A 14000-nucleotide genomic window follows, 5' to 3' on the forward strand; every position below is an offset into this window, starting at 1 on the left:
TCCAAAGGAACGCATAGTTTAGCTTCTAGGATACTTGGTTGTTATTTTGGGATATTTAGGAGAGGAGTAAAGGCTGCCTTACACGGTCAGTTATGGCAGCTTTGAAAAACTGTGGCATGAACAAAAATACTATTGTCACTAGGCGTCATATTAAACTTTTTTTTAAATAGACATAATCTTACTTAGTCTGGTCAAAGTGCTACCGGATTATTCAAGTTGAAATTCTAAAAGTTTAGTGATGTGTGTATAAAAGATTTAATTAATTATCGATATTAATCCGTCGATACGCCGCAAGGGTGGTCATAATCCTAATCAGAAGTTATCGCGTAATGCGTCGGTGCATAAGCCGACATATTTGATGTGTGGACACCCCTAAGTAGGGAGGGACTTGGGTGGCATTTTTTGAGTAATTTTTTTTATGATAACGTCATAAGGATTATGTGTATCTGATATCTACGTTTTTTATATTTTTATTTTTATTTATTAAAGTATTATTAACTGTCGTTTATTAAGCGCAAAACTATTATAATAAGTCTTTAATAAGTTATTAAGTTATAATGTCTTTGTTTTTTTTAAAGATAATTCTAGCACTGAATGTATTATTAATCTTTATTTGTACTTTAGGTTTTTTTTTATTTCGCAGGCGATATAGCTCTAAGTTCTTTAGAGCATATTAACTAAACTTTGAAAACGAAACATAAAGTGAAGAAATTTCTCCACCAAAAAAAATAATAAAAAAATCCAATTCCGTCCCTGTAATTGCCAATGTTTACTTACAAGCAATTTCCCTAATGCACCGCGTGCGGTTGCACCGAGCGGTTAGTCGTGCATCGCATTGTGCGGGACATTTCACGAATCAACGCAACTATTATATATTCATGACTATGTTTATTTTAACCACCCCAATATCGATATTGGATGATACTATGCAACATAAGACTGTACAACACTATTATTATAAGTCAAGAAAAAACTTCAAATGCATATTGTAACTTTTCCTTTTTTAGACAAATTACTCGACTTCGCAGGGGTACTGTCGCGCCCCTAGACATAGCAGAATTTTTATTTGAGACCTAAGAAAGCTCTTATTGACAAGTAACCTAATGTAGATATTCTTCTCGGTTTTCTTTCTATCTTAAAATAAAACGATACACTAATTTCTAACAATACTTAATTTTATTTCACACAAACTGTTGCCAGCGACTCAATCCGCTTGGTATGAAAAAAAAATTAACGAGTAGCCTATGTGTTCTTCCAGATTATGTTCTACATCTGAGCAAAATTTCATCAAGATCCGTTGAACCGTTCCGGAGATACCTTCTAACAAACATCCATCCATCTAAACTTTCGCATTTATTATATTAGTAAGACAAGAGAAGAGGGCAAACAAACGGCGGGAATCACCGAGGTGATCACCTACACCCATAAACAACACCAGAGGAACTGCAGATGCTTTGCCGTTTAAGAAATTAGTATGCTCGCTTCTTGAAAGACCCGAAGTTGTATTCTGCAATATGGCCAAAGACGGATTGGACAACGCGGTTGTACGAGGCAGGAAATTGCGCAAGAATCGCACTGTTGTTGAACTTTGTTGCATAACCACAAAATATCTTGATCCGATCGAGTGTTCATAAATCAGAAAAGCGCGGGGGCGGATGACGTATTGATTATAATCCTAAGTTTCGAATCCCGGCTATGCAATAGAACATACCCCAATCCATTAGTATTATAGTTTATGCTTATTTTAACTTACCCTTACACAACTGTGTTTATTTGGTGTGTCTATTTCCACTGGCGCGACCGCAGTCACGTGTTTAGTGAAAAAAGACACTAATCGATGGTTTCTAACACAAAAATCTTTGCATAAAACATATCATCCTTGTCATTATCTTTGACAATACAGAGATATCAGTATGATTTTGATTAGGATTTTGATCTCAGAAACCCATGGTTAGTGTCGCAATCGAGTTGTTAAATTGTCACTAAGGCAGTCAATTAGTGTGCGTAACATAATAACTCTGAATATGATAATAATTGTCTATGGTCTTAATAATTAAATTAAACCTTATTTTTACTATCTTAAAATAAATAAAATTAGTCTTATTTTTTTTTTCGCTGAATTCCTAAACATTTTAAGAGTAATAAAAAATTTAGTTATTGACGCATGTTTCAACCGCCATATTGTCTGGGATCACATCCTGTGCAAAATGGCGGATTTTACCGCGCTTTTTTTTATTGTAAACATGATAAATCGTTGCGAAGTTACTTCCGCTTGTAATGGGGGAACGAAGATTGATACTTATGGGAATTTATCCAATGTAGATTCTTAATATATTCAAATATTATGTCAGAAATAATTTCAATTGACTGATACGAGTATGTCGAATTACTAGCCACTAATCTTAGTAATATTATAATTGCGAATGTTTAGATGGTTAGTTCCCTCTGCATTTTCTACCGCATATACCACGGGGAGTGCTCTGAAGAATTGTTTGGAACGATTCCTGCCGCCGAGTTCCGTCATCGGACGAGACGACAGACCGCCAGGTTCCATCCACACCATCTCGATGGCTGGCAATCCACAACCGTGCGGTTTGCGCGAAACTTCCTGCCTCGCACAGCAGCGTTGTGGAATGGTCTGTCCTCGGCGGTATTTCCAAACCGCTACGACTTAGGGTCCTTCAAGAAGCGAGCTTATCACCACCTCAAAGGCCGGCAACGCATCTGCGGTTCCTCTGGTATTGCTGATGTCCATGGGCGTCGTTGAACACCTCGGCGTTCCCGCTGCTCGTTTGCCCCCTTCTGTTATAAAAAAATAAAAAAATGGATGTTTGTTATAAGGCATTTGTATTGCAATGGATCTCATATAACTTTTGTTCAAAATAAAAGCATCGTTCTCTTCACTTAATGTTTATTATAGAATTATGATGATAACTTAACAAAACATATATACAACACACTACGATTTAACAAATATAATTAGTAAGGACAACACACTATTCTCTGTTCATTGTTACTCACTCGTTTTTACACACTGAAAAAATAACAAAACACACTCGATAAAATAGAGAAATAAAATATCACGGCGCCACTATGTGCCAGTAACCTTTTACCTTTTTAGTGGCGCCCTCTGACGTAATATAATCGAATTACGCTTAAACATCGAACATAGTATGGAAGAAGACAGGCTAATAACAAAGTTTAATTCCGTGAAATCGGAATCGCGGATTTAGAGTTTTTTATATAATAAGGTGGCAAACGAGCGAGCGGTCACCTGAAATCGCTGAAATAGCGAAATGACCGTTGCCCATAGACATACGCAATTGCATATGCGTTGCTTACCTTTAATCGACGGAGGAGAGGATGCAGAGAAAGAAAATAATTTCCTTTCCCATGCTCTCAGCTGGAAAGTCCACTTCTACTTCCCATCCTTTCCTTATAAAGAAAAGAATGGGAAGGGAAAGATGACTAAATCAGGCCTCCGGGGCGCACACTCATCAGACGAAACGCAGAATTGCTTCCACTTGACGCCTGTCTTCTGTGTGGTCGTGGTATTTCACTGGGCGAGCCGGGACAATTCGTGCGAAGATCTTAAAGCGGGCTCTACCACTGTTAAAACGTATAAGTTTACGGTATAGGATAACAGATAGACTACTATAAGTTAGTTTTCGAGACCAAAATCTTTCTATAAAAAATATTGTTATCTCTCCCTTTCTTTGCCTAGCTTGCCACAAAGTGACGGAGTCATTTTAACTATGATTTATCAAAAATAATGACACATGCCAACATATTTTAAACGGGATGTAAGTCTCAGAAACCAACCGTTAGTTTTTTAAATGAAATGGATAAACTGGCAGTTTTAAAATAAATGTCTGAACTCTGTTTGTCTATTGTTCGTAAGGACGTTCCACGATCTACTGCAAATTGCTGGGTACAATTTGCACTTCCGTAACCATTAGGGACAACAATATGCTTAATTTTACAATACAATACATACGTCAATTTTATTGCCTTCGTTGACAACCCTAATCAAAAAGTCGGCTAATCGATTTTCATCTTTATCGTAATGGAATAAAGTTGGGATTTAATTGAATTTAAATTTTGAACTGGCTTGGAACAAATTAGAATATAACAATCAAATTCATAATTCGAAAGGAATTATTGCTATTTTTGATTTTTTTTTGATGGAAATCACGAATAACCCATTTATAAGTATTTGCTATAAAAATTAGAAAGGAAAAATGTCATAAGTAAAATAAATAAGCAAAAATACAATTAAATTAAAGTCATAAAAATTCAGCTTTAAAATATTATGCTTTTATTAGCTGCACTATTTAAAAAAAACTTTTGTAACCCAAAACTTTCTCTGTTATTCAATAATATACCTAATTGTTCAAAAATATACCTTCGTAGTATTGGTATAAAGTACAAAATAGCTTAATTCAAAATAATGAAATAATTTAAAAATAAGGAACGCATCCAAAACAATAGCGTCCATTTGCCGCCACGCGGCGCCACGCTCGCGCCACGCGGCAACATGGCGGATGACTTTTGACAGTCATTACGATGTTTTGTGTTGATTAGATTAATGTGCGGTCTTTTTCGGTTTACAAAACTTGAATTATATTCGTCGGAAGTTTTTGGGCGCGTCGGGAAATCATTTTTTCGTTATTCCTATCAACGTATTACATTAATGTTTCCGTTGAATGACGCACTAATTTTTTTTATTTATTTCATAAAACTGTATACATCAAAATAAATAATAATATTCATAAAGGAACAACATACGACTATTGCTTTTACTATTTTACAAATGCATTTAAATAATATAGGGTTGTAAAGTTTCGCAAACTTAATAAAAAAACCGCTATGTAATATAAAATTTGCCATAGTTTTTTTTTACTACGACGCGCGCCAAGCACCTTCCCATCGCTAAATCATCCTTCTTATTCTACCAGATGTTGAAACTGACCTCTATCTATATGGAGAGGCTATTAACCACGGTGTTTTGTGCCTATTTGCTCTTCATCATTTTGGCGCTGACAGTTAGAGTTGATAGTGGTGGTGAGGATTGGAACTAATAATAGAGATATAATTAACTGTCAGGAACTTCAACAGGAGCATTTAAATCGGAACGATTCAAAAACTGTCATTTCCAAGCAATGACCTATCCAAATACAGAGATCCGTGGATACTGGCACTTCGCGAATATTTTTTTTAATAGTAAAATGTTCATAACGGTTGAAGCCTGTCTTGTCACATGTGGACCTCCTTTGGGAACGATAACTCTGGCACGTGGCAAATATTTAAAAACCGTTACGTCATTTTTTTATGAAAAGAAAAACTTAAGCCAATTATAACTACTTAATCTATAAGAATCTAAGATTTTTATCGATTTGAAATAGAAGATATTTGTTAATTTAGTTTTTAAAATTTCGGAACTTATTTTAGTACGTAGATTAACTAAGTCGATTGGCAGGATTCGAACCCACATCCAGAAGATTGTTTATGGCATTAACCAATAGGCTATTGGCGCAACTATTTTAACAAGTTAGTATAACAGAGAACTCGGAAAAATTACAAAAATGTATAAAAATCACCCCAAGTCACACCCTTATGGTACACCCCATATTAAAATGTCAGTTTTAATCAAAAAAAAGTAGTAGGTGTGAAATCCAAACAACAGGGGGATTCATTTTCCCATATCGATAATGAAGCAACAGAAATTATAACAAACAGTCACTATATCGTTGTTTTTTGTGAGTTAAATCAAAGTACAATCAGGGAAATTGTTTGTGTCAATACAGGGACCGATACGATGTGATGTGATTGCATCGCCTTTGTTTGGTTAATGCAACTAAATGTGTTTGATATTTGCTATAAGGAAATATTCATATCAGCCTTTGTTATCTTTGCGTCGTTTTAAAAAATGCATTAAGCATTCAAAATGCAATAAAAAGTAACAGAATAATGTCATCTTCAAAGTAAGAAACTTCTCTTCTTTCTTATAATATGTCTACACAATTATTGTTATTTTAGAGTAGGTTTCGGCCTAGGTAATAACTAAAACGTAACTAGATCTAAAACATCATATCATCATCATCATCAGCTCACTATATGTCCCCACAGAGGGCCTCGGAGCTTACCCTAACAGTGACTAAGCCTTAGTCAACGCTGGCCGAGTACGGGTTGACTTCACACATATCTTTTGAATTTCTTCACAGATATGTGCAGCATCACGATGTTTTCCTTCGCCGTAAGAACGTCGGATATAAATGACACTAATTTACCTCGGCCACGAATATCGGAATTATGAAAATCGGACAACCAAGTGCGGAGTTACGAAGTAACAAAAAATATACAGACGACTTCGTCATCGGACTACACGACGGACCGTCAGGTTCCATCCACACCATCTCGATGGCAGGCGATCCACAACGATGCGCTTTGCGCAAAACTTCCTGCCTCGCACAGCAGCGTTGTGGAATGGTCTGTCCTCGGTGGTATTTCCAAACGGCTACGACTTAGGGTTCTTCAAGAAGCAAGCTTATCACCACCTCAAAGGCCGGCAACGCATCAGCAGTTCCTCTGGTATTGCTGATGTCCATGGGCGTCGTTGAACACCTCGGTGTTCCCGCTGCTTGTTTGCCCCCTTCTGTTATAAAAAAAACGACATGAGAACGTCCTTTTCGAAGTTAAAAAGCTATAATTTTATCTTTTACTAAATTTTAAACTATTCCTTATTATCTGTACTCAATTAAATATACAAAATTATTCATACTTTTTTATATTTTATTTGCATAAAGTCAACAATTTATATACAGACGACGATGCTTGGCATTTACGTCAAGTGAGTGAATCAATAGTTATCTATTCATGCATATTCATAAATTCAACGGTAACTAATATTGTGAACTGATGTATTGAAAACTTGACTTTGTTTATGTCACGCGATTTGATAACTTGTTTATATTTATATTATTATCGTATTCTATTATCATATTCTTAATATAGTATAGTAGTTAATAGTAGTTTTAACAGTGGTAGAGCCCGCTTTAACATCTTCGCACGAATCGGCCCGGCTCGCCCGGTGAAATACCATGACCACACAGAAGACAGGCGTCAAGTTGAAGCTATTCCAAGTACAGTCTGATGAGTGTGCGTCCCGGAGGCCTAATTTAGTCCTCTTTCCCTTCCCACCCTTTTTCTTATAAGGAAAGGAGGAAGTGGAAGTGGACTTTCCGCATGAGAGGATGCATGGGAGGGGAAAATATTTTCTTTCTGTGCATCCTCTCCTCCGTCGATTAAAGGTAGGCAACGCATATGCAATTGCGTATGTCTATGGGCAACGATCACTTCGCTATTTCAGCGATTTCAGGTGGCAGCTCGCTCGTTTGCCACCTTATGATATAAAAAAAAAGTACATTTCATATATAAAATAAAAAATATCCGATCTAGACCAGCGTCAGCTAACGCCTAGAACTAACCCTGAGTTAGTAAGTGCATGAGCTGATGATATTAGTAACTCATTTTAAATGCAAAAAGCTCCAAGTTATCTGTACAGCTTCGCTCCGCTGATAATGAAGTGTAATCTAGCGAAGTGTCGGACATAACGCACAAAGCAAGCAATGAGCCGAGCTAAGCTGCCAGCAACGCGCATATGCCAAACTACTCTGCCACTGCAACACTACGCGATTGTACCACGACTTGATTATTTTGATACTTTAACATATACCAACTAAAGATTTAATATTAGTTGTATAATTGTTGTAATATTCAAATAATATCAATATAGGTCTGTACTGGAACTTTTATATATTTTGCTCATCAGCTCACTATACGTGATTAGGCCATTGTCAACCACGCTGGCCCAGTGCGGGTTAGTTGACTTCACACATATCTTTGAATTTCTTCTCAGATATGTGCAGGTTGCATCACGATGTTTTCCTTCACCGTAAGGACGTCGGATAAATGTAAATATGTAAATCGGAAATCGAAAAACACATTGGTACATGGCGGGATTCGAACCCAGGACCTGCAGATTGCAAGTAAAGTGCTTGACCACTGAGCCACCGACGCTCCTATAATTTGTATTACGAGATAAAAATTAATGATATTTCAATAGGTACCTTGAACACAATCGAGTGTAGAATATTTTTATAATTTAGTTTTTTAAATAAAAATTTTTGTTTATTTTTTAATTGTTTTTTTGCCAATATTTATTTTATTTATAATTTATTGCATGAGTAATAGTCGCTCCTAGGATGAACTATACTTAACTAAGTTAACTATTAAAAAATTATATCAAGTATCAAGATGTCGCAATCATGCTACACTCGTGTATTCGTGGGGTTGTATGATGGACAACTAAAAGGAAAAATTATCTCAATAGGCCTGAATATTAATTAAAATAACTCAGTAAATATGGCCGCCTATTCAACGTGTGTTGCCGTGTTGTGCATTTTGCATATTTTTATTTAATTATTTAATAATAGATGCAAAGAAGGGGGTCTATTGAGTGCGAATAAAAGATTGTTCAAGTAATAAAAGTTGGATGGATATGTTACACAAAATATAAAGTTTTTTTTAGTCTTTATTTTTAACTGTTTATAACGATCGTCTGCGCGGAATTAAAAAGAACGTAATTAGCAACCTATGTGTTCTTCCAGACTATGTTCTATATGTATACCAAATTTCATCATAGATCCGTTCAGCCGTTTAGGAGATAACTTCAAACAAACATCGATCCATTCGCTTTTTTTATGGACGAGGGATTCACTAATAATTATTATATTATATTAAATGGATACAATTTTAAATTGAAATAAAAGAATACTTTAATTAAAAATGTGGTAATCATTTTAAAAGATTTTTGTGCTAATAATAAAGAAAAATAATTTACTGTAGCATTTAAATTGAAAAAAAATCACGTCAAACGGAACGGAAACTCTTCCCGCGCGATTCTCTAATATTTTTTCCTCTATATTTTTTCGTAATTAAAAAGGCAAAGGTTCAGTGGCCAGTATGCCAACTGGCAGAAGGTTTAATACACACAATAATGTCACAACTATCCAAAAATAATATTTGAATTTGGAATGTTGCTTAATTTCTTTTTTATTAATTTGCCTAAATTTTTTTTCTCTGTATTTATACGTCCAATACATTTTAGTCTGTATTTAAACGCATTAACTTTTCTTTTATATGTTATCGAATACGTAAAATGTGCGAAAGAGAAAGTAGATATTAGCTGTCATCACATGTTTAAATTTAAACAAATGATAGACGGGTTTCATGCGGACAATGGCGGAGTAAAAAATGGGCCTAAATTAAAATAAATTATGCCATAATATGTGAGAGTCATGCTTGTTTTTTTGCTGCATGATCTGTTTATAATGTGCCAACATTTTAGTATTTTTTTAATGCAATTTAAAGGTAAAATTTATATTACGTAGGTTACGTAGGCAAAAATTTTGTACAAGACTTTTTTTTTTTTCAAATTTTTGGCCCAGCAATGTATTTAATTTTCCTTTTTTTCAATCACATAAACCTGTGGTCAATGTTTGTAAGAAATATTGGATGTAAAGACTCTTGTTATTAAATCTAGTAGTCCGGTTCATTTTAAACCAAACCATTTTATAAATTCTTTGTAATCTATAATAGCGTTCCCCGCGACTCTGTCCGCGTGGAATTTAAAAAACATAATTATGCCTATGTGTTCTTCCAGACTATGTTCTATATGTATGTATTTCATCGAGATCCGTCAAGCCGTTCTGGAGATACTTTCAAACAAACATCCATACATCCGTCCATCTAAACATTCGTATTAATATTAGTAAGTAGTAAGATAGACACAAATAAAATACGTTATAATTCCAATGTTTTTCACATTTACGTTACAATAATAATTTGATAAATTCCTTGTCTTAAAACAGTCATGTTTTACGTGAACTCAACTCTGACAGGACGAAGGTAAGGGTACAGCTAAATTTATTTGCGCGATAACTCGGACGCCGCTGAGGAATGTCGTCCGTCTGAAGGAGACCTTAATTACAGGTTTTTTTATTAGTCACTGGTAAAGGCGCCTTGAGAGTGACGTTTATATCGCTTCATACAAACTTTCTCATATATAATTGTTTGTCTGAAGGAATTTAGTAGTATGTTTGTATAAAACATATTCATCCCTTAAATTAATGTTACTAATATTATAAATCAGCTTAGGGGTCAAGCAATCTTGCAATCTGCAGCTCCTGGGTTCGAATCCCGCCATGTACCAATGTGTTTTTCCATTTCCGATTTACATATGTACATTTATCCGATGTTCTTACGGTGAAGGTGAACATCGTGATGCTGCACATATCTGAGAAGAAATTCAAAGATATGCGTGAAGTCAGCCAACCCGTAATAGGCCAGCGTGATTGACTATGGCCTAGTCACCCTTGATTTAGGGTAGGCTCCGAGTCCCTCGGTAGAGACGTGTAGTAAGCTGATGATGATGATGATTATTATAAATGCGAATGTTTGAATGTATGTTTGTTTGAAAGTATCTCCAGAACGGCTGCATATATCACTGAAAGGCATAGATGTAGAACATAGCCTGGAAGTCATAGACAACTAACTAAGTTTTTGTTCCACGCGAACGTAGTTACTGGCGACAGCTTTTTATTTATAAAAAAAAGTTCTCGTGCACTCAAAACTTATCAGTTAAATGTCTACATCCGGTATTCTGTGCAAATTTTTTTTGTTTCAATTCCCTTTGCTCTTGAACACAAAATGTGTGCGTCACAAAAACTCAGACACGCGCGAAAGATTTACGATTGCTGAGATAGTAGAGGTTTTACGTCGACCGTAGGAATTCAAACATGATTATTTCTAGCTATTATTACTTATTAATTAAAGACAGTAAAAGGCTGTCATAATGTAATTTTAGCTTTTCAGTTACATGGGTTAAATCTGTCTTCTCTTATCTTACTTGTTTAGATGAATGTTTGTGTGAAGTTATCTCCAGAACGGGTTAACGAATCGCGATTAAATTTGGCATACATATAGAAAGTACTCTAGAAGAACACATAGACTACTGATTATGTGTTTTTAATTCCGCGCGGACGGATACGCGGACGACAGCTGTAGACCATATTCTGTAAGAACACATAGGGTAATTATGTTTTTTTTTTGTACTGCAGACGGAGTCGCGGTTGATCACTAGTGTAGATTAAACGTAGCTAATATAATATAGTTATTTTAAATTATTTTAGTTGAAACATTTTGGTATTTACCAACACGAGTTAGGATTGGATAAAGCTCGCAATGGCGTCGCCCACGCGCCCACGCGCCTACACCGCACAATAAGGCAATACAGATAACATATCAGATATAATAATTCGCTTGTCAGTGCGTCTGTCTGTACAAACAGAACGGTAAAAGCATCGCATTAGCCATATCTTTATGGGCTACCTATTGCCATATGGTAGCCGATGTTCTACCACGTCATAGTACTTCAAATATTTATATCATACTGTTGTCCGCGACTCCGTGCGTGTGGAATCAAAAAAAATACTTAGTAGTCTATGTGTTCTACCAGACTATGTTCTACACTGTGGCAAATTTAATTGAGATCTGTTTAACCGTTCTGGATATATCTTCTAACAAACATCCATCGATCCATCTAAACATTAGCATTTATACAATAAGTAAGAAGTAAGATTCAAGTTGGATGATGACAGTGGGTTGTAATCTACAACAATTGATGTGAAATCTACAGGGCCTAGGTTCGAGTCTTGCTGTGAACTATTGTTTAGCGATTTTGTTAAAGCAAAAGAAAACTTTCTAGTGTAACTAATAATATATCTCCGAAACGGCTGCATGGGTTTTTGTGAAATTTGGTACAGATGTAGTACAGTCCGGACGGAGTCATGGGCTACAGTTAGTCTGCAATGTTTAAGTGAATGCGAACGAAACCAATTTGGTTGACGGCATCTTTAGGCCTTTTATAATAACCTGTTTACTTGCTAGATATCAAGTTAAAATTTGGACTCAATGTCTCGTGTTCAAGGACTTCACCAATTAAACAGCGACTTATAATTAACTCCATACATTTTAATCTACAACTCTACATCGAAATAACAAACCGAATCGAAAGTACTTCGAGATAATCCAAGCCAGCTTTTAATACATAAACCCAACTAAATACAGTTTGAACTTTATAATTGCGGTATAGAGTTGATTTTACAATGCATTTGAGGTCAACGTATACTGGTTTGGTTATTGATAAGGCAGCGCGCACACTGTCTCGCAGATAATGCGGCAGTCACGACGATAATAGACTGGGATCGTTTTGTAAACACAGCCTTATCTACTACGGCGAGTGCTTTCGGTGCACCGCCCTTTTAATAGTCAGGGAATTGTTTGAAGATTGACGTTTACTGACTTTTGTGCTTTGAAAATACATCTTTGAAGAAGTTTTGGTAAAATCATTGTTTAATTTAAAGATGCGTTAACATACACTTGATTTTAAATAGCATTAAAAACCGACTGTCTGTGGTCCTAATGAACAACGCCATCTATTGAGTGATTTCGCAAACAAAGATTTTAAAATTTGATGTAAAATACGTTAGTATTTCAAGAATATACTTTAAAAAATCGAAAAAAATATTATGCAATGTAAAAAACGAGATTCAAACTTATTTTGTCACTAATTAATAATCCGACGTCAATAACTTATAACTATACTAACATTACACGCTAATATAGACCTTAAATCTGATGTATATAAGAGTGAAAATCTCTTATTCAATACTTAAATACAAATTTATTCGACAATGTTTAATGCACAAAGACGTTATTATTCTAATTTTATCAAGTGTGTGAACGTGACTCTAGTCATTAAGATAATATTATCACGTATCGTGAGAAGGTTCCTGCCTCTGCAGCCACTGGTTGTTTCAGTCATAGGACTCCGAAGCCGGTGGTGCACTATTTTTTATATAATATATTTTGTATCACTTAATACACACATAAATGTTAAATTATATAGCTAATTTATACCTGAGTAAAACAACATCTGAGACAAGAATCTTTGTATAAAACACATCGTCCAGAAACAACAGAAATTTTGGTCTGAGAAACCCACGGTTAAAAGTCTTATGTAGTTTTTCCACAAAAAATTACGACCAAATCTTACTAATATTATAAATGCGAATGTTTAGCTGAATACATGGATGTTTGTTACAAGGAATCTCTAGAACTGCTGAACGGATCTAGATGAAATTTGCCTTACATATAGAACATAGTCTGAAGAACACATAGGGTACTTATTAAGTTTTTTTTAATTCCGCGCGGACGGAGTTGAGGGCGACAGCTAGTATATACTTTAAGCATTAACAAATCACATCTCTTACGAAATAACAACAACTTTCCAGTCGTCTGAATCTCAAAAACATCGGATAAATTCCGAGCACGTATCTATAAGGACTTGAGAAAAAGAGCATCGCCCTAATGCGGGGTGATTACCACGAGTACAAAAGCTCAGTGAGAGCCGACCCTAATGCATGAGCGCATTAGTGTGGAAGAGGCTTTATTCAGTAGCATTGTAAAAAAAAACGACGGATTTTACTTAAGTTTAAGAGTTTTATACAAAAGTGTGATCCAATGAAATAAAAGTGAATGAGAAAAAAACAAATTTCCCAAAAACTGTCCTACTTTAATTAACCTTCTATTATTTGATTCGTCAAATTAAATATTGTTTCATTGCGTTATCAATACTTAATTAAAAGATGGCATACTATAGAGTTAGTGAATTTAAGTTATAAAAAATTTTAAATAGCAATACTGTAAGAGCACATCTTAAAACATTCCTGAGCAATGGCAACACAACACCGCGTAATCTGGAGGATCAGATTAGGGCGTAATCACATCATCCGTCGACCGTGAACGCACGCCCCGTGTGGAAAGGCCTTTTGTTACAAATCTCCACGCAAAAAAAAACTATACAGTGTTCGGTTTCA

Source organism: Papilio xuthus, unplaced genomic scaffold, assembly GCF_000836235.2.
Source record: "Papilio xuthus unplaced genomic scaffold, Pxut_1.1 DF827570.1, whole genome shotgun sequence".
In the NCBI taxonomy this organism is placed as follows: Eukaryota; Metazoa; Arthropoda; class Insecta; order Lepidoptera; family Papilionidae; genus Papilio; species Papilio xuthus.